This window comes from Elephas maximus, chromosome 17 (assembly GCF_024166365.1).
Source record: "Elephas maximus indicus isolate mEleMax1 chromosome 17, mEleMax1 primary haplotype, whole genome shotgun sequence".
NCBI lineage: Eukaryota > Metazoa > Chordata > Mammalia > Proboscidea > Elephantidae > Elephas > Elephas maximus.
In genome coordinates, this window is record NC_064835.1 from 15,288,792 (window position 1) to 15,310,804 (window position 22,013).

Here is a 22,013-nt window from a genome sequence, read left to right on the forward strand (position 1 = left end):
AATTATGACAAATATTCAAATACTCCATTAAACATCCTCAGAACAAGTACAAAAATAAAAGGCCAAGAAGTCCTTGAAAGCAGCATTACACTTTCTGAAAAAAACTTCAGTTTTTTTTTTTTTTTTTTGGCTCCTCAAGGCAGTTAAAATTTTTTAAATACTCGTAATTATTATGGAGATTGGAAATCACCATAAAGATATCATTTGGTTTATTCTCCTCATAGCTAATAGAGTTTTTTCATCCAACCAGCTACCGTGTGCCAGGAATATGCTACATGCTAAGACTGCAAAGATAAACAGCAACAGTTGATGTGCTCGAGAAATTCACTGCAGTAGTTTTATAGAGCAGAAAAGCAGGTACTACAATCTCCACCCCCGTCAGTAAACCCACAAGGAGTCTGCATAGGTCTCTAGTGTGGCAGTCAACACTTGGAGGACTCAGCTAGGCAGGGGCCCCATGGGACCCACTCACAAAGAAACCTTAGGAGGGGGAAAAGCTTTGTTAGAGAAAACTGGTAAACTATAGAGCCCTATCAAGTCTTTCTTGCAGACCATAAGCCCCACCAGGCATTTACAAACCAATAATGTTAAATTCCTCTGTTAACAGAAGTAATTTTCAGTGCCATCTTCATCCCTAGGAGGTAGACAGAGACCAAAAAATGGCACACATCACTAATTTTTGCTTCTGAAGTCGAGGGGTGGTGCTTTTTGTCTTACGACAGGGGCATCTGTACTGAGGGGAGCTTTGCAGTTGTTTGGTACATTTTGGAAACAAAATGTTCAACTTGATGATAAGGACTTACCAGTTTTATTCATCAAAGAGCTACTCTAGGTCTCAGCTCTCCTTCAGTAATCGCTGGAAGTGCTGTTGTCTTGGAAAGATGAGGACTCAGGATGTGGAACACCGGAATCTTTGCTGAGAGTGAATACAAGAAAGAAACATTACCTGAGGTAAAGGTAAAGGACGCCCCCACGACTCCAACATGTACATGCCTCATTCAATTTATTAGTACCCTTAGAAAATCGGAGCCCTGGTGGCACAGTGGTTAAGAGCTTGGCTGCTAACCGAAAGGCTGGCAGTTCGAATCTACCAGCTGCTCCTTGGAAACCCTATGAGGCAGTTCAACTCTGTCCTGTAGGGTCACTATGAGTCAGAATCAACTTGACAGGAATGGATTTGGGTTTTTTTTTTTTTTTTTTTGGTCTTAGAAAGTCACACATTTATTCAAAGTTTTTAACAAGCACCGTTGTTACGTCTTTTTTGTGTTATATGTTCTGCTAGGTTCAGGGTAAGTCGAAATAAGATACAATGCCAGCATTCAATAACTTTACATCCTAGAGTGTGAGAAAGCATTAAAGAATTAACCTGGGATATAGTGTTTAACAGTCTGCATTAGCTAAAAGAAGCACACACAAGTCCCTCGCACTCCTTCCAGACGCGAAAGCTATAGCTCAGAGATGGTTAATCAAGTAGAGCTACTTCACACATTGTGCTGGATGACACGGCTGTCTTAAACCCATATTTCCTGATGCCGGTTGCCGTGGAATCAATATAGTCTCATGGTGACCCCATGTGCGTCAGAGCGGACCTGAGCTCCATGGGTTTTCAATGGATGATTTTTTGGAAGTAGATTGCCAAGACTTTATTCTGAGGAGCCTCTGGGAGGACTCAAACCACCAACCTGTTAGCAGCTGAGCACATCAACAGTTTGCACCACTCTCCTAATGCCCACCATCCCTGTTATTAATTATCTGGTCTCTGTCTCTGCTTGACCAGAGCCTGAAGGTGAGGCTCAGGTCATGGGATTCCACCCTAGAGGAGAAGACACGCCCTGTCCCTTGGCCACAGAACATGCTGCCATACTACCTTTGATCAGAAAGGCAAGCAGCCAGGGAGTGTAAATGGCAAATCAGTCAGCACCTCTCTCCAAAGAGCAATGTTGGCATTGTTTTTCCGAATTATATATGACACATCACTACACTTACATGGCTCCTGATGGACCTCACCGCCTGACATGCTGGTTCAGTCTAATTCCCAGACTGTTTCAGACACCCAAATAAATTAACGCATGTTCCCTGATGATGCAGACTTGTGAGTGTGTGTGTTTCTAAACTCCACACAGCTGCATCAGCATCGATTAAATATTTATCAGCCTTCCAGTGACCTATGAAAGGCAACTTCCATTGGCCCTCGGAGCATCAGCGTTGGCTATTTTTAAAAGCCAGCTTCCAGCCTCGGTCGGTCAGGGGATGTAGTTACGCCTGGACGAAGAGCTCTCACTCTCTTTTGTACTGGATCCATCTACCAGCCTGGATGAAGCTTTTAGGACCAGCAAGAACCAGATGGCCCTCTAAGATCATTTTTGAATGTTTGGATCTGAGTCATTTGTATACGGAAGACTTCACAAAATAGCAATCTGGGTAACAGGCTCCAGGCTAAGGCCAGCTTTCCAGACAGCCCATCTTTGCCTACAATCGAGAAGACAACATTGTAGGGCTCCACAAAAATATTGCAGCATTTATCTATATGTGTAACATCAAATACACGAAGGGTCCCTGTCGCGCTGTCACTGAAACAGTACTGTGTCACAACTCCCCCCTCCCCAATTATTTTTGTTTTTTCCATTGAATCTAAAATTCTCTTATTTCTTATAGTTGTTAGTTGCCATTGAGTTGGCTCCCACACATGGCAACTTTATTTATAACAGAATGAAACTTTGCCTGGTCCTGTGGCATCTCCATGATCTTTGATATGCTTGAGCCCAGTTAGTCATACTGTGGTGGCTTGCATGTTGCTATGATACTGGAAGCTAAAACCCATTACCCATTGCCATGGAGTCCATTCCAACTCATATCAACCCCATAGGACAGAGTAGAACTGCCCCATAGGGTTTCCAAGGGGTGCATGACGGATTCGAACTGCCGACATTTTGGTTAGCAGTCAAAGCTCTTAACCACTACACCACCAGGAGCTATACTATCAGTATTTCAAATACCAGCAAGGCCACCCATGGTAGACAGGTTTCAGTGGTGCTTCAGACTAAGACAGACTAAGAAGAAAGGTCTGGTAATCTACTTCTGAAAATTAGCCAATAAAAACCTGATGGACCATAATTCCCTCATAGCCCAGGTATAAAGACAGTTTTGTAAATCAGCCAGCAGAGGGTACTATAATACTGGTGGAATAATCCAAATCACAAGAAATTCAGAGCTGAAAAAGATCTAGACTAATTAAAATGGGCTCTAGTGTGATTAATTGCTGACAGCTCATACCCAGGAAGAGGAGGGTGTGGGATGGAAGAGATGGAACTAGACGGAACTGGTGGGCACAGCATGCTTGTCTGAGGAAAAGCAGTGTGAGTCTACCATCACAAGTCTAAGGGGTGGTGGCAAACCCAGATTCAAAAATGAAAAGAGATCTAAATTAAGGGGTCAACCTACCAATCCTACTCCTTGGTATTTACCCTGGAGAAACAAAACTTAGGTTCCCACAAAATACTGTACACAAATATGTATAGTAGCTCTAGTCATAGGCATCCAAAACTAAGAACAACACAATTTTTCTTAAGCCAGTGAATGGATAAACCAACTGTGGTACATCCATACAATGGAGTACTACTTAGCAATAAAGAAAAAAACAACAACAACAGCAACTATTATTTGACACAACAACATGAATGAATCTTAAACGCATTATGTGGAGTAAAAGAAGCCAGTCTCAGAAAAGTCACATAGCATGTGATACCATTTATATGACATTCTCAACAGATGAGTGGTTTCCAGGAGCTGGGATTGAGAGGAGAGGATTCTACAAAAGGAGAGCAGAAGTGAATGTTCTGGAGTGAGGGAACTGTTATATATCCTGCTTTTGGTACTGATTACTTAGATCTATACATATGTTAAAATTCATAGAACCATACACCAAAAAGTCAGCTGCACTATATGTTAATTTATAAATAAGATTTTAAAAAGAGAAAAAAAATACACAAAAATATCAAAGGGATTAAGTTGAGGGGCAGGATTGAGATACACAGATAAAAAGTTAGGTCAATCCATGGTCTTTATCAGGAAGTATGGTTGAGGTAAAACATGGAAAGCCAGCAGTAGAATTGAGCCCAGTGGGATAGGCTGACAGGAACTGAGAGAGAAGATCAGGCTCCCCACAGCCAACTGGTTGACATAACACAGTGGTACGTTACTGAGTGCCAGCAATTTAAGCTGAAAGGACCAGAGGAGCCAACGGGATCCACATGGTGGTAACTGAACAGAAAGTCTACCACTCAATATTCATGCTATACCAGTCTCTGCTCACCCTTAGGGGCTGTTATGGATTGAATTATGTCCCCCCAGATATGTGTTGTAAATTTTAACCCCTGTAGTGGTTACAATCCAGTTTTCGAATGGGTTTTCTTTGTTGTATTAACAGCACATCATTAGAGTAGTGTATGTCTTAAGTCATTCTCTTTTGAGATATAACAGAGATTAAACAGGCAAGCAAGAGACCAGAGATGGGGGAAGATAAATGCCGTGCCTCATGAAGATCACCAAGGAGCAAAGAAATAGAAGCTGAAGAGACAAGGACCTTCCCCTAGATTTGACAAAGAGGGTAGCCTACCCCTAGAGCCAGAGCCTAGATTTTGGACTTCTCACCTGCAAAACTGTGAGAAATTAAATTTCTGTTTGTTTAAGCCACCCACATTGGCATTTCTGTTATAGCAGCACTAGGTAACTAAGACAGGGACAAACATCCATGGGACTGTAGAACAACCTCAAGTTATTTCTTCATTACACTTGCTCGGTGTCTTTGGTTGAGAGGGCAAGTGTCAAAAAAAGCTATATAAATCTAATCTAACCCTCTCATTGACAACTGTAGAACCTGAGAGAGCAAAGAAGTATGAGTCTTCAAAATCACAGAGCTTGTGAGTGTCCTCAGTGGCCCTGAATCCCAGCTCAGGACTTTCCGCCATGCCTTGATGCCATGTCCTCAGCCAGCTCTCTAGCCTGGGATGGCATTTCTTCTCAGCTGTTCTGGGTAGATGAGACTATGTTTTACATTTAAGAAATACCGAAACAAAAATGACTCCATAGCAGCCCACTAAAATCCACTGAAAAATGTTAAAGCCTTTACCACCTCCCTTAACGTCTTACTTGTTGTTGTTGTTCTTTTCTCAAATGAATTGTCTATTAATTCCTGTGTCTGATTCCTTGATTAAGCTTTTTCTTCAACAAGCCATTAAATTCAATGATTAGACAGGGTGATTAAAAAAGTAGTACGCCTGACCCAAGCCATGATGTTTTCAATCACCTCATACGCACGTGAAAGCTGGACAATGAATAAGGAAGACGAAAGAAGAACTGAGGCCTTTGAATTACGGTGTTGGCAAAGAATATTGAATATACTACAGACTGCCAGAAGAACAAACAATTCTGTCTTGGAGGAAGTACAGCCAGAACCCTCACTAGAAGTAAGGATGGCGAGACTTCGTCTCACACGTTTTGGACATGTTATCAGAAGGGAGCAGTCCCTAGAGAAGGACATCAGCTTGGTAGAGCTGAGGATCAGCGTAAAAGAGGAAGATCCTCTACAAGATGGATTGACGCAGTGGCTGCAACAATGGGCTCAAGCATTACAATGATCGTGAGGATTGCACAGGACTGGGCAGTGTTTCGTTCTGTTGTACATAGGGTCTCTGTGAGTCAGAACTGACTCAATGCCGCCTAACAACAATTAACAAGTTCAGCATGACTAGTGAAGTTATGAGGAAAGTTGAATCTGTCCCTGTTCCAATTCCCAGCTTATTGACCTGATCCAATACCAGCCACTTCCCTTCTCTGCAGTCATCCCAATATGTTCATCATATTGGCATGTGTCAAAGTAACCACGTCCTGAAAAGATAAATAAAGCAAACATGGAAATAAAATTCTCAAGAAAATTCAAAATCATGCCTAGCATGTGACAAGTTCTATTCAAGCAAAGCTGAGTGTTGGGCTATGGCTCATAAATACATAATACATAGACCAGCTGATAATGGAAACTTATAAAATTACTTTATTCCTAACCAAAGTGTTTTGCTTTTAACAACTAAAATACCAGCATATTTATGGGAATAAACCCAGTCTCACATCATTATTATTAAAAATAAAAGTCACGAAGACCCTGTGTACCCAAAAAAAACCATTGCTGTCAAGTCAATTCTGACTCATAGTGACCCTATAGGACAGAGTAGAACTGCCCCATAGGGTTTCCAAGGAGCGCCTAGTGGATTCGAACTGACAAGGTTTTGGTTAGCAGCCGTAGCTCTTAACCACTACGCCACCAGGGTTTCCTGTGTGTGTAGTATGTTTTATTTTAAGCAATAATAACAATTATAATGTAAAAAGAAAAAAATGAATAAAAGCTTTCTTTTTCTCCATTGCTTAAATAAAATAGCACAAATATCCCTACACAAGTTCATTAACTGCCCAAACATTTTTGAAGTCCCGGGTACTACAACTGAGCTGGCACCATCATCTAAAACATTAAGCTAGCTACTAAGCAACAAATGGGGAGATAGTTTTTCTGGTAGCTGGGAAATCACTTTAATGTGAGTTAAATAATAAAAAAAAAAAAAATCAAGCCCAACATTGATCATAACACATCAACTGGGAGGAAGGACAGAGAGCAGGGTTGTCTTCATATCACAGTGGCAGAGATGTCAAACGATCTTAAGAGTTTCTTCTAGATAAGTCTATTATGAAATTACTTGGCGGCAGAAAATAAAGGTCCAGCAACTCTTACTTAAGGTAAAAGACATGGGAAATCAGTGAACTTTAATTCACACTTTATGATTTTATTTAAAACTCCCCAGAGTCATGATGACTGACAAATTCTATGATCTAAGAGGGGTGATTTTCTTTCTGCAGTGAGGTCATTTGTGTGATTAGCTGCAATGCAGTACTTTAAGTCTCCATCGGGAAGAATGAAATGAAGTACAGAATCAACGCAATAGCCCAGATTAGTCTTATAAAATCTGATGCTAGATGAAAAAGAGAGAGGTCTTGGTCTGGAGGATCACGACTGATTATTGATACAACCAAAACTCATTGGTATAAAAAAGGCATTGTGGAATATCCAAAATAACTAGTCTTAGTCAGGGAAGGACAGGTTCCAATTAAGATCACCAGCCTGTAGACCTGAATTGCCATTTTAGATCAATTCTCAGGTTTTCAAGTAACTTGGGCTGGATTTCCGAACACTGCACCTCACGTGCAGCCTCCACCCATCTGTCAGGGGAGGCTTGTGCGTTGCTATAATGATAAACAGGCTTCAGCAGAAGTTCCAGACTAAGATGGACTAGGAAGAAAGGTCTGGCCATCTGCCTACAGAAACGAGCCAAGGAAATTCCTATGGAATGTTAGATAGGAAACTTAGGGGGCGGTGAGTTTACATTGATGGGGGAGGAACAACTCAGAAAAGGAGGGTGAGAATGGTTGCACAACTCAAAGAATGTAATCAATGTCACTCCGTTGTATACGTAGAAATTGTTGAACTGGTGTATTTTCGGCTGTATATATTCTCAGCAGCAACAAAAATAGAGTAAATTATTTTTTAAAAAATAATAAAATAAAAAAGAAAAGAAAACCCTATGGAGCAAAATGGTTTGATTCACAACCGATGGTCATGGGGATGGTGCAGGACCGGGTAGCGTTTCCTTCTGTTGTGCCTGGGATCACCGTGAGGGCCGACCCCACGACAGCTAACTACAACAACTACTACCATATGACAGCTAACTACAACTACTACCATATGACAGCTAACTACAACCACCACATGACAGCTAACTACAACTACCATGTGACAGCTAACTACAACAACTACCATACGACCACTAACTACAACAACTACTATGTGACAGCTAACTACAACAACTATTACCATATGACAGCTAACTACAACTACTACCATATGACAGCTAACTACAACTACCATATGACAGCTAACTACAACTACCATATGACAGCTAACTACAACTACCATATGACAGCTAACTACAACTACCATATGACAGCTAGCTACAACAACTACCATACTACAGCTAACTACAACACCACCATATGTCCTATTTTTGTCAAAGCTTTACATGAAAAGAAAGTTCAAAGTTATTTAAAACACCTCAAATGGGCAAAAGTGTCATTCTTTCTAACAGGAAATAGGTCCCTGAAACCAGCAAAGTGCATCAGATTGAAATAATTTGCCCATTGGAGTATTAGATTCTATGAGTCGGAATCAACTAGACGACAAGGGGTTTGGTTTGTTTTTTTCTGATTAAGGGCGGTCTAGCTTTGGGTCCCACAAACCAATCGAAAACAGGAATTGAATTTGAATTTAATGTCAAGTGTAACCTTGAAAAGTTACACACAGTGACACAAGAAGCTGAGCTGGGAAGCTACAGCTCTTAGTCTCAGTAAATGATCCGGAACCTCGTGTTTTCAACCTTGGGTAAACCATAGTTCTCCTTAAGCCTCAGTTTCCCTTTATGTATGCTGTGGGGGGATTCTGCTGTCAAAGGTATGAAGATGAATTAGGTCGTGACCCCGAACCCATTGCTGGTGACGCGATTCAGACTCATAGCTACCCTATCCGACTCATAGAGACCCTACAGGACAGTGTAGAACTGCCCCATAGAGTTTCCAAGGAGCGCCTGGTGGATTTATACTGCTGACCTTTTGGTTAGCAGCTGTAGCACTTAACTGCTACACCACCAGGATTTGTGACAGCCAATCTAATTCAGCTTCTTGGGAAAAGGTTTTTCAGCAATAGCAACGACCTGATTTCTTCAAGAAATTAAACAATGTGCATAAATTACATTCATTCTATGAATCCTTGATTTATGCTTGGATGGCCTGATCTCTACTGTGACATGGAGCTGGTGTTTCCTGTTGGGCTTTGTTTTTGTTCTGCTTTGCCAGTGGGTGGGGGAAGGGCAGGACAAAGGGACCAACCAAAGGGACAGGGGAGCACTAAATAAGATTGAAGAGGGTTAGAGAGGTATTACAAATTTGCTAACTTGCTGAAGGATTGCTAATCAGAGATAGCCCTCTTAATTTCCCACACACTATTTTTTAGCACTCCCAGGGTCGGCATTTTACATACAGGTGACAGCCGGCCCTCTGTATCCCCTGTTCCCCATCAGCAGATTCAACCAGCTGTGAATCAAAAATATGCGGGAGGGAGGGGAGGAAGAAATTCCAAAGAGCAAAACTTGAATTTGCCCATACACCTAAAAAAAACACCTAGCACTACATTAAATCTACGCAAATGAAATGATGCCTAGCCTCCCACCATTTCACAGATCCTCAGTCTCTCTCCAGCGCTGGTTGGTTGGTTGAGTTTGCAAAGACTGAGAAGGTGAGCGTTAAATGTTAAGTGTAGGTATTAACAACTATTTGCACAACATTTACATTGTATTAGGTATAATAAGTAACCTAGAGATGATTTAAAGTATACGGGAGGGGAGGATGTGCAAGTAGGTTAGGTGCAAATACAACACCATTTGACATAAGCGACTTGAACATCCTCGGATCTTGGTATCTGTGGGGGTCCTGGAACCAATCCCCCGTGGATACTGAGGGACATCTGTTCTCATTTCATTCTTCGAGATCTATGTCCAGGGAAGTAGGCAGAGGAATCATTTTTACCAAATCTTCACTGCTGCTTTTACATTATTCCTACCCAGTGTGGTCAAGTCGATCCTGTCTCATAGCAACCCTATAGGACAGAGTAGAACTGCCCCATGCCTCATACGGTTTCCAAGGAGCCGCTGGTGGATTCAAACTGCTGACCTTTTTGGTTACCAGCTGAGTTCTTAACCACACACTAAATGAATACAAAAATAATAATAATAACAATAATCCAACTCTGTATTCCTCGTTTTCCATATTTGCCTATTTTTAAAGCCAACTCCTTGAACATGAAACATCATGTCCAAATGTCATCCTTTTGCTAATTTAATAAGCCATTAGGAGCTTTCCAGTTGCTTCCCGAAATATCACAAAAACATTGTGTTGTGCTGATTGATCAGCACTGTAGAAAGTCTTCATGTTGCTAATACGTTTCACACTTCTTACGAGTATTAGAAGTCCTACACAACAGTGGAATTAAGTGAAGGTTACCTTAGAAGGCCTCATAGAATCAGGTAGTGGAAGGCTCTATTCATTCAAAAGGGCCAGCTCAGCTTTGTTCTCCCACTTGGGGAAGAGAAAGAAAAATCCAAAGGACTTTAGAAAGCGAGAACCTTGAAAAGCGTGTCTGCTATTCAGCCATAGAGTTCCAGAAGTGCATATGTTTGGAAAAGAAAAGTTTTCCAGTTCCTGAGGGAACTGGAAATGAGTTGGGCATTTTTGATCACATACTGCCATTTAAGTACCTATTTTACATCAGCCGGAGGTCATTGCAGCTAGAAATTTCATCTGTTTTATCTTCTATATACATGTGATCTTTTGCTTGATTCATAGTCTAAAATGCCAAAAGGTGCTATTTTTCCCATTTCTTTTAAAAGATGTTTATACCTGTAGGGTCCAGAAGACATAAGGCACAGACAATATTTTGACGACATTGCGTTCAACAGGTAAACTATCGAAGGTGGGGTGAATCCATTTTCAAGAAATCCCAGGTTAGGTCTTCTGTCTGATGTGCCAGTTTTTCTATCTACTGGACCAACTGCAGACAATCGTGTGAAATCTTTGGGTTAATGGTTGAACTTGAAACTATGTCTTCAAACTGTCTGGAGACTGACCTTGGCCACAAGATCAGCTGTTCCTTTCAAGTTGTTCCAGAGAAGTTAAATATCTGCAAGGGGCACAGGCTAAGAAGAGATGGGGTTCCCTCCAAGTCTATTCTTCCATGGGCTGTGAGCACTCCTTCCTTTCAGCTCCTTGGAGAACTCCACTGTTTTGGAGGGCAAAAGGGACTTGTCTAGACTGCTTTAATCATACAGACCCTGAGCCTTTCATTAACCTCTTTGCCTTTTCTAGTATTTAAAAAACAATAACAAAAACAACAACAAAACCAGTTCCTGTTCAGTCGACCCTGGCTCATGGTGACCCCACGTGTGTCAGAGTAGAACCATACTTCACAGGATTTTCAATGGCTGATTTTTTAGAAGCAGATTGCCAGGCCTCTCTTGCAAAGTATTTTAAAGTGTCCTTTTTAAAGTGCCTTGAAATATTTAACCCTTTCTTCTCCATTTCCCCCTTTACTAAGTGTAGCTGATCAGAAGATGAGTCCATTCCTCACTGTTCAAAACGCTCAGAAGTTAGCAATACCAAGGTCCCCTTTTACAAAGGCCTTTGGAAGCATTTGTTTAAATCTGACTTTTGACTCAGCCCCAAACGACTGTTCCTTGGCACAAGATATGTAACTTTATCACAGATAAATTTTTCTTGCTCACAGTTCCCGGCGAAGGGTTGCAACAGGGGCCATGCAGTTAGTTGCATGCTGGAAATTAAACAGTAACTACCAGGGTGGCCGCAATTAAATTCAGACGTACATTCAAACCATGGCCCACTCAGCGTTTCTTCGAGAAGTTTGCTTTCTATAGACATTTCAAAATGTCTCTTCACAAAAGAGGAAGGCAGGGTGGCTGAAGCTGCCTCTCCTGAATCGAGGCAATGAAAGCGGAAAAGGAGAGAGGGTATTTACAATGTGCCAAACTAGCTGTTCATAGACATGAAGATCTCAGACTTTCAATTTAGGGTGTTTTCTTATGGAACTCAAAAGTTGTTCTACCCCCACGTTCACTGACAGACTGCAACTGTCTGTCATTATTTGGAAAAGAAAGAAATCAAAAGCTCATATTGAACATCAACCCACCAGCATGTGTTAAAAAATGGAATCGCTCCTTGAAAGAAAATATTCACTCCCCTGCCTGCAGATATATCCCCTTTTGACTTAAAAATACACTTTAGAATTGAAAGGCTGAATGTTTACCACATTCCGAAAATAGTGAAGAGTCCTGGGCTCACAAGGTAGATGGCTTAAGAAAAAAAAAATCAAATTGTAGCATTTCTTGAGGATAATTCCAGATAGTACAACATTTAAAAGAAAGAAAACTATGGAGAGTCATTCATACGTATGTGATTTTTTCTAAGTTAAAACAAACTATAAGATTTACAAATTTGTTTGCTTGGCAAAATTATTTGAATGCTGAGTTCAAATTTCATCTCCCTTTCTGATTCTTTCTATGTATGTTTAATCACTTCCATTTATTTGCAGAAATATGTTACATACCAATTAACATCTCTGGAGAAAATTTCTAGTATATTCATGCATATGCCAAACGTCTATTTGAAATACGTTCTTAAAAAACTACTTTGAAGGTGTAACACTGTAACCTTTGAAAACTTTTGGTGTTATCAGAGGAGTTGGCCTGTTCAAAAAAGATTTGTACACAAATGCCACCCAAAAGAACAACTAAGTTTAAGGTACAAAATACATACAACCAAGAATTATAGCCATACTAAAGATAGTCAAAACCTTTTTTTTTTTTCCTTGTAATGTTCAACATTACAAAAGCAAATTTTACATGCAAGCCGAAATAATCTGCAAAAGACAATCCCCGATTCAGGCAGAACTGATTTCCATAATTCAGCAAATCACAAGCAACAGACCTGGCTTTCCTGAACATTTCCATCTAGTTCTAGAACTGAGCAAAAATAAACAAACGGAAAGCTTGACCAACGAATAGGACTTTTCTCATTTTTTTTTTTTTTTTTTAAACTGAAAACTCAGCAGAAAACAAACACCACCACGGAAGTCCTTCCAAAAACATTGCCTTTGGAATCTAGGCAGAGGAAACAAGTCTACAAAGCGTCCCCTCTCCACCTCCCGCTAGAATCCTGCACTCTTGCTGTATTTCCTAACGTTCTGCACGGTACTGCTGGGCTGTTTATCCAAACAGTGTGAATAAAAAAGGCTCTGGGCTGCGACTCTACCAACTCTTGCAGTTTTTCCCCCTCCTCCTGGACAGAGAGAGGCCACTGGTCGGGGAAAACCACAAAAAAAAAAAAAAAAAAAAAACGCAAAGCAAAGAAACAATAGACAACCACCGGTGGCTTTGACAATGCTTCCCTCAGCCCTCTTTCTGCTCCTGCTGTGACACTTGCATTCAACAGCAAGGACGGCTGCCCTCGGAGGCAGGGACCCTGGATTGAGGAATACAAGGCAGGGGGGAAAAAAGGAAACCAGATGAATTCTGAGCTAGGAGGGCAGGGCTCTCACCTTTTCCGGTTTTGTTTTGGTTTTTGGTTTTTTGGTGTTTTTGGTTTTTTTTTGTTTGCGAATAGTCTGGATGGAGGCGTCCTGCAGAGAAGAAACAAAACGGGTGTCTGAATTGTTGGATGATTCTGATGCCTTCTGCATTTGCAAATGCGTTTTAGAACTGTTTGCTGGGGTATCCTTGCTGTCAGCCATCTCTGTCTCTCTTCTCTTTCTGTCTCTCTGTCTTCTGTTTTTTGTCCTGCTGTCTCCATCACACCTCTATTAGCATGAAGACTCTGCCTGTGTAAGTAAGTGAGAGGGTGAGTTCCTTAAATGTTTGAATCAAGACACACGTCTGCATGCATTTCTAATCTTAGGAGCCTATTGCCGTTACTACAACTATCAATTAGTCAGCAATCGCTGAGACCCTCACGCCTGTGAAGGAACGAAGACAGGCAAATACTCCAGCACCTGGGGCACGCGACTTGCTGGCTACAAATAACAGCACCTTTTTCTGTTTTTTTTTTTTCTGTGTTTAACCCACAGCTGTATATAATGTTATATGTTACTAATGTATCCAGTGGCATAATTAGGTATGGGGAGTCTATAGGTATACATGGTTTTTTTTTTTTTTCTTTTTGGAATCATTGGAAATAAAATGCATTAAGCTGAACTGAAAGGAAATGCCTGGAGACAAATAAGAGTTTATAACCTATTGGATCCCTGCTCCATTTTAATCAACTGCCCTGCCCCTGGAACTTAAGCGAACTGTGGTAGAGTCCTTTGTCCATTTTAATGGCTTTTATGAAAGAAAGTAATAGTGATGGGAAAAGATAAGGCAAATATTCACCTGTAGAAATGCATATAAGAAGATTACTTCTCCACATGAGATTAAATAGTTGTGATTTAAATTCAAGCCTGGATTTTGGTCAGCATTGGGTGGGTTTGTTTTTTGGTGTGTGTGTGTGTGTGTGTGTGTGTGTGTGTGTGTGTGTGTGTGTGTGTGTGTGTGCATTTTTAAAATTGCACGTATGTGAGTACTAGCTTACATTAGGTAAGTCTGTGTTAACTTGCATTGGATGTATTCTGTGCTAGCCACCTAAAACAAAATAAAGAATTCTTTTATCTCATTTGTCAGAAATCTTAAAAAAAAAAAAAAAAAAAGACCAACCCTTTTGAAAAACAATGCTTGCCTGTCAGTTTTCAAGGACATCGACACACGGCTAGCTTGACTATTCCAGAAGAAAAGAGGAAGGAAGAAGCAGCAGCAGATCTTACTCACTTTTGAATACGGATAATTTCAAACGGAATGATGCACTTTGTATCTGATGTTATCAGTGATTTTTGTCCCTCTTTCTGGCGCGTGAAAAACGGTATTTCTTTACTCAGCACTTCTCATTAAAATTGAAATTATTTTCCAACAAGCTATGGAAAATATCCTGAAGGCTAGCATCTTTCTCTACCTCTGTGAGGGAGGCAGAAATTCTCACCTGAAGACACATCTTTAGCGTCAAGCTGTATCAGAGGCTACAGAACAGTCTCAGTTTATCTCCTCCTGTTAGGTATTTCTTTTCTGGGGACACTCACTCCAAAGAGCAATTTTTGTTTTCCTCCTTTCTAGGCAAAATCACCCAAGAAATAATTTTACCCCCTGTAATTTTTGAGGTAACCATAGAAGCTGATAAATTTGGAGATCACTGTTGAAGGAGAAAACCCCAGCAATAGAACATAAAATCTGAGTTGCAGGGACTGCGAGTGAGTCTGGCAAGCTTTCATAATGGGGAGAGAGGTGTTAGAAATCAGGAGAAAGCGGGTCCTTCCCAAGATAAAGCAGGGGTAGAGACAGTGCCTGAGGAACCCCCCTCCAACCCTGTCACTTAAAAAAAGAAAGTAAATCATAACAAGGTTGGGGAGGGGGCGGGAGAGAAATGGTGCCAAATAGCCAGCGAGGTGACCCACCGTCCTGTTTGCTCCTTGGCTCTTGTCGAAGGGAATAACAGCCACAGCAGTGACAACGGAGCTCTAATGGGCCAAGTGCAACCTCTGCCCAGTGCTCTCTGCCTCCCAAAAAGGAAAGAAAAGCACGCCTCACACAGAGCACCACGAGAACGAGCAGGCGCCATCGTCAAGCCACAGACCCCATCAGCACCGGCTGGTCTTTGAAAGCCCTGTATCAAGGGTCCCATTCAAAGGCAACGGAGAAGCCAAGACAATGGCAAATCAAAACCTGGCAGAGCTTCTGGAATAATTTAATTCCTCACTCCAGAATTGAGATGGGGACAGCAAGAAACGCAGGCGAGAGCTCCTTCACACCAACGCGCCAGCATATGCCTGCCTCTCTGTGGATGTATTTTTAGACAAAATATCATGTGGAAGGCAGCCCGTGCGCACATCAACACCACTCGCTCCTTAACGGTGGTGCAGCCTCCTTTCCGTTCAGACAGGAGCTGAGGATAGAGAAAGCAGTCCACGTTTCTCACCAAGCCAAAGGTCAGCTTGGAGGACCCCAAATCACAGCCCATTGTCTCCGTGCTCAGAAAGCATTAAATCCGTTTTCAAGATGTGTTCCAAACTGAGGTCGTGCCGTGTGGCCATTCGCTCACTTCCTATCTTTCCACAAATGGCTTATTCTAGCATCCAAAAACACAACCAGGAAAAGAAATCACACCTTCAGAAAGGCGATTCAAATCCCATAGACAAGGATAAAGAGCATTTGCCAGGACATGTACTATTAATAACATGTACTAAACTTCTAAACTTCTCCCATCAATGTTTTTAAAAAGCAAGAGAGAAATGATGTTTTATGACAGATTTAGATATGCATTCTTTAAATTTGGGCATTCCTCCCATTCACTTCAAGCCTCAAATATTTTAAATAGTAAACATCACAGAAAAATAGCCTAGCTCGTCAAAGTACGATAAACTAGAAATCAAGGAGACAAGCTCAGCCTTTGTGAGCAAATTAAACATAATTTGATAGGCTTTTGTTCGATGCCAGGAATTTTCCTTCATGTGGAGGACTAAAATATTTCTAAAAAGTTCCTTTTAATTTTCCGTATTAGAGTATTTATTAAATATGTATGTTGGCATATCTCTAAGTACATAAAATTCTCAATTTAATTTAAACTTATGGGAGGAATCCAAGGACTAGTAGGTCAAACAATCCAAAAAGAGAAAAAAAATCATTAAAAAAAACTTCCTACCAATATACCAATCTCTTAAATTCTCATACACCACTAGAAAGAAATGGAATCAATGGTGCAGATGAAATTAATTGAAATCAAAAGCAAAATGCCCACCTTCCATACTTTTTTTTAGTCAGAAGTTGTTTTTGTCAGATTTTTTGGAAATGTCATATATACATAATCTATCTAAAAGAGTTACAAGATGGATTATTTCCAACTCTAGAAACAGACCTTCTGAGTTTTGATTTTCCTCTAAGAGTGCAAACAGTTTACAATTTCACATTGTAAATCTCACAAGGGCTGAATGCTCTTACAAGGATCGACAAAGGAAGGATAATTCACGTCAGACCAAAGGCTTCTTCCCTTCAATTTCGTGCAGCTTTCTTCCAAGAGATCTGGACCCAAACAAATGTGGAATCTTGAGCTGAACTATCCATCACATTGGCCTAGTCTTTCAATTAATGACACTGCCATCAGATCGATAGAATGTAATAAGAAAAGAGCTTTGCATTTCTACACTTATTAATTCGCTGAGTAACTCCAGCACTAAAACGTGACTTGAAAGGAAAAGCACACAAGGAAAATGAATTCTCTTAGCATATTGAGCAATGACTCCCCTGACCCAAAAACACACACTAGAGTTTCTTTCTTCTAACCAGGGTTATTAGGATCCAAAGATCAGATTGCTTTGTCAGGAGCTAGCATATTCTTTTTTTTTTTTACAAGACCATTCTCATTAAACTCGTACCACCTGTGGTCTAGCCAAATCTGGCCATTTTTGGAACAAAACCCATTGCCATCAAGTTGATTCCGACTCATAGCAACTCTACAGGATAGAGTAGAACTACCCCATAGAGTTTCCAAGGAGCACCTGGTGGATTCGAACTGCTGACCTTTTGGTGAGCAGGCATAGCACTTAACCACTATGCCACCAGAGTTTCCTTTTGGAACAAGCATCCTTGAAATTTAAGTCAGAGAGTATCTGGGAGGGTAGAGACATTGTTCTTTGCTTCCTAGGCTAGAATGAACTACCAAATCGCTGATCTTGATTTTCTATGACATTCTGAACAGAGGAATTGGGTATAGAAAAGGAGGGGCAAGAAAAGAATGGTGAGAATGCTGAGTTCAGCCCCATCCCAAATCAATGGTTTGGTTAGAGACTATGCAAACAGTGACAGACATAACAAAGCAAAGCAGTGACAGACATAACAATGCAACACGGTATCTGTATACTCCATATTTATCACCAGTGACAGAGGACTGGGAAAGCCAAGTATGAGTTCTCTGTGGGAAGGAGGAGGCAAAGAAAGACTGGCCTATCATGGCCTCTATAATTATGTGCATGCCTGGATTTTAATGTCACCAGAGGGTAACAAACAGTAACTTTTGTCATCAAAAGTAGAATCTTTCTACTAAATTAAGGTCAACAATGTAGTTCAATCAATCACTGGTATAGTGCAAAGAGCATAGATTTTGATGCAGGACAAATCAGGGTTTTGATCTCACTTGGATCGTAAACTAGTTAAGCCCTCTGAACCTCAAATTTTTTATTAGTAAAATAGAGATAACATTGCTTGCATCATCGGCTCCTATGAGGATTGGGTGAGATAATGTATGTAAAGCACATGGCACATCATAGCTAGCCCCTTCTTCTTACAATCAGATTTCCACATATAAAAGAACAATTAAAAATACCAAATTTGGATACACAGAATGTGGTATATACCTACACTGGAACAGTATTCAGCCATAAAGTTCTGATACATGTTACAGCAGAGATGAACCTTGAAAATATTTAGCTGAGTGACATGTGAAACATAAAAGGACAAATATTGTATGATCTCGCTTGTACAAAATATCTAAGATGAGCAAAAGCACAGGGTTGTTGGTGCTGTTAGGTGCCATGGAGTAGGTTCTGACTCGTAACTACACTGTGCACAATAGAACAAAACACTGCCCGGTCCTGCACCATCCTCACAATCAATCCTATGCTTGAGCCCATTGTTGCAGCCAGTGTCAATCCATCTCATTGAGGGTCTTCCTCTTTTTTGCTGATCCTCTACTTTACCAAGCATGATGTCCTTCTCCAAGGATTGGTCCCTCCTGACAACATGTTCAAAGTATGTGAGAGGAAGTCCCACTATCCTTGCTTCTAAGGAGCATTCTGGCAGTATTTCTTCCAAGACAGATTTGTTTGTTCTTCTGGCAACCCATGGTATATTTAATATTCTTTGCCAACACTGTAATTCAAATACATCGATTCTTCAGTCTTCCTTATTTATTGTGCAGCTTTCATATCAGATGAGGTGATTAAAAAATACCATGGCTTGGGTCAGGCTCACCTTAGTCCTCAAAGTGACATCTTTGCTTTTTAACACTTTACAGAAGTCTTTTGCAATAGATTTGTCCAATGCAATATGTCTTTGACTTCTTGACTGATGCTCCATTGGCATTGATTCTGGATCCAGGTAAAATGAAATCCTCAATTACTTCAATCTTTTCTCTGTTTATTATGATGTTGCTTATTGGCCCTATTGTGAGAATTTTTGTTTTCTTTATGTTGAGGTGCAATCCATACTGAAGGCTGGGGTCTTTGATCTTCATCAGTAAGTGCTTCAAGTCCTCTTCCCTTTCAGCAAGCAAAGTTGTATCATCTGCATGTCACAGGTTAACTAGTCTTCAGCCAATCCTGATGCCACGTTCTTCTTCATATAGTCCAGTTTCTTGGAATATTTGCTCAGCTACGGATTGAACAGGTATGGTAGGATACAACCCTGATGCACACCTTTCCTGATTTTAAACCATGTAGTATCCCTTTGTTCTGTCTGAATGTCTGCCTCTTGGTCCATGTACAGGTTCCACATGAGCACAATTAAGTGTTCTGGAATACCCATTCTTTGAAATGTTATCCATAATCTGTTATTATCCACACAGTTGAATGTTTTTGCATAGTCAGTAAAACATTAGTAAACGGTTTTCTGGTATTCTCTGCTTTCAGCCAAGGGCTGTCTGACATGAGCAATGACATACCTCATTTTATGTCCTCTTCTGAAAATGGCTTTAATTTCTGGCAGTTCCTTGTCAATGTACTGTTGCAACCATTTCTGAATTATCTTCAGTATAATTTTACTTGCACGTGATATTAATGGTATTGTTCAATAATTTCTGTATTCAGTTGGATCACCTTTCTTTAGGATAGGCACACATTTGTGTTTCTTCCAGTAGGTTGGCCAGGGAGCTGTCTTCCAAACTTCCTGGCATAGATGAGCAAGCACTTCCAGTATTGCATGCGTTCGCTGAAACATCTCATTTGGTATTCCATCAGCCTCTGGAGCCTTGTTTTTCGCCAATGTCTTTGGCGCATCTTGGGCTTCTTCCTTCAGTACCATTGGTTCTTGATCATATGCTACCTCCTGAAATGCTTGAATGCTGACCGATTCTTTTGGGTTCAGTGACTGTTTTGATGCTTCCTAAGTCGTTCAATTTTTTTGCCCATAGAATCCTTCACTATCGCAACTCAAGGCTTGAATTTTTTCTTCAGTTCTTTTGGATTGTGATATGTGGTTACCAAGGACTAGGAGGAGGGGGTATGGGGAATTATTACTTATGAGGTACTGAGTTTCTATTTGGAGAGATGAAAAACTTTTGGAAATAGTGATGATTTTTGGCACAATGTGGTGAATGTAATTAGTGTCACTGAATTGTACACTTAAAATGGTTAATATGAAAAAAAAAACCAAAGCACTCTGTAATTTATACACCACTACACAACTGAGGAAACCCTGGTGATACAGTGGTTAAGAGTTAAGTCTGCTAGCCAAAAGGTCAGCAGTTTGAATCCAGCAGGCGCTCCTTGGAAACTCTATGGGGCAGCTCTATTCCATTCCATAGGGTCTCTATGAGTGTTGGAGTCGACTTGACAGCAACAGGTTTGGTCTGGTTTTTTATACAACTGAAGGGCATTATTATTACTGAAATAAAATAACGATACTGTTTTTAAACATTGAACACATTATCCAGTGTAAGAAATAAAGGAAGAATAATATGGCCCAGGACCGCATTGTGTTCTAATTATATGTTTAAAATCCACAAGAGAAATAAGTATCAGTCACTTCTAAGGGCCACTAACCATCTTTCAGTTTCTCACATTATGGTGGTTTGCATGTCACTATGATGCTGGAAGTTAAATCAACAGTATTTCATATACCAGTGGGTCACCTATGGTGGACAAGTTTGAGCAGAGTTTCCAAACTAAGACAGACTGGGAAGAACACCCTGGTGATCTAATTCTGAAAATTAGCCAATGAAAATCCTGTGGGTTACAACAGAACATTGTCCGACTTTCTTGATTTGGAGATATCATCAGGAGCTTTCAATCACTAGAGGACATCATGCTTGGTGAAGCAGAGGGCCAGTGAGGGTGAGGGAGACTCGTGGTGAGATGCACTGGCACAACAGCTGTAACAGTAGACTAGAACATGTTGGCGGTCTTGGGGATGATGCAGAACCAGACAGTGTTTCATTGTTATGCATAGAGTCGCCATGAGTTGGAGTTGACTAGATATTTATCTGTCTGTCTGTCTACCTACCTACCTACTTATCTATCTACCTACCTCTATGGAAAGAGATGTGTCAGGAGACTCAGCCACTACCAACCTTCCAGTGGATCACAATCTTATTTGTAGATGGTGATGCCATCCTTTGAGGATGAAAAATCTGGGTTTAAAGTTTCAAGTTGAAACTATAAGAATAAATGTAGCAATGCATCAGAAATGCCCTTGCTGAGAGGCAAGACTATCACTACTCAGTGTCCCCCGGGTTTGAAATAAAGGGAAACAATCTAACTATTCATTTAACAACTATTTATGTATAAATATTCATGAAAAACAGTACAGGTGGGGACAGAGGTAGGAAAAATATATATATTTTTTGCCCTTAAAGAGTTTATTGTCTGGAGAAGGAAAATTTTAAGTCATAAATGAAAATAATTGCAAAGTGTTAAGTGAGAAAGATACTATGGGTCTTAGAATAAAGTTTCATGGTAATTGATGTTTGACATCTGCAGCATCAGAAGTATTTTTAAAGGACCGTTTTGATTACTTTGTCATGACAATCATTAACTAATGAATAGAGACAATAGATGAGAACATTTAAAATAATTGCTACAAAATATCAAGCTTTATTAACATGTCAAGTTCATTATGTATGCATAGTTTAGATAGAAAACATTGGGAGGCTGTTGAAACTGAAATTGAATAGGTATAGTTAACTGAAGAGGATGTCTACTGGCTCTTGGGGAAAAAATAATAATAAGCGCTACCACTTATATTGCACTTACACTGTGCCCGGCAATATGCTAAATGTTTGATGTCTTAATTCTCACAATAAGCCTGTCAGGGATATGGTATTGGTGTTATCACTCTTTCACAGATGAAGAAACTAAAGCCCAGACAGGTTAAGTGACCGCCCAAGATCACAGAGCTAGCACACGGTGGAGCCAACTTTCAAACCCGGGCAATGGCGATGACTTTGTCATGATCTTAGCCACTACACTAAACCACCTCTCATCTTTTTTAACCTTAGAACCTCAT

General features: G+C 40.5%; 1 long non-coding RNA gene across 14 annotated transcripts in view; it reads right to left on the reverse strand.

Moving 5' to 3' along the window:
• The window catches only part of LOC126060888 (uncharacterized), a 414,465-nt gene that overhangs the window by 239,809 nt on the left and 152,643 nt on the right, over positions 1-22,013 (reverse strand). For 10 of the 14 annotated variants that reach the window (XR_007513672.1, XR_007513675.1, XR_007513674.1 and 7 more), the window contains 2 exons: positions 13,259-13,537; positions 804-916 (listed from right to left, as the gene is read on the reverse strand). This is a non-coding gene — a long non-coding RNA (uncharacterized LOC126060888). The other 4 variants (XR_007513678.1, XR_007513669.1, XR_007513681.1 and 1 more) reach the window with 4 other exon arrangements.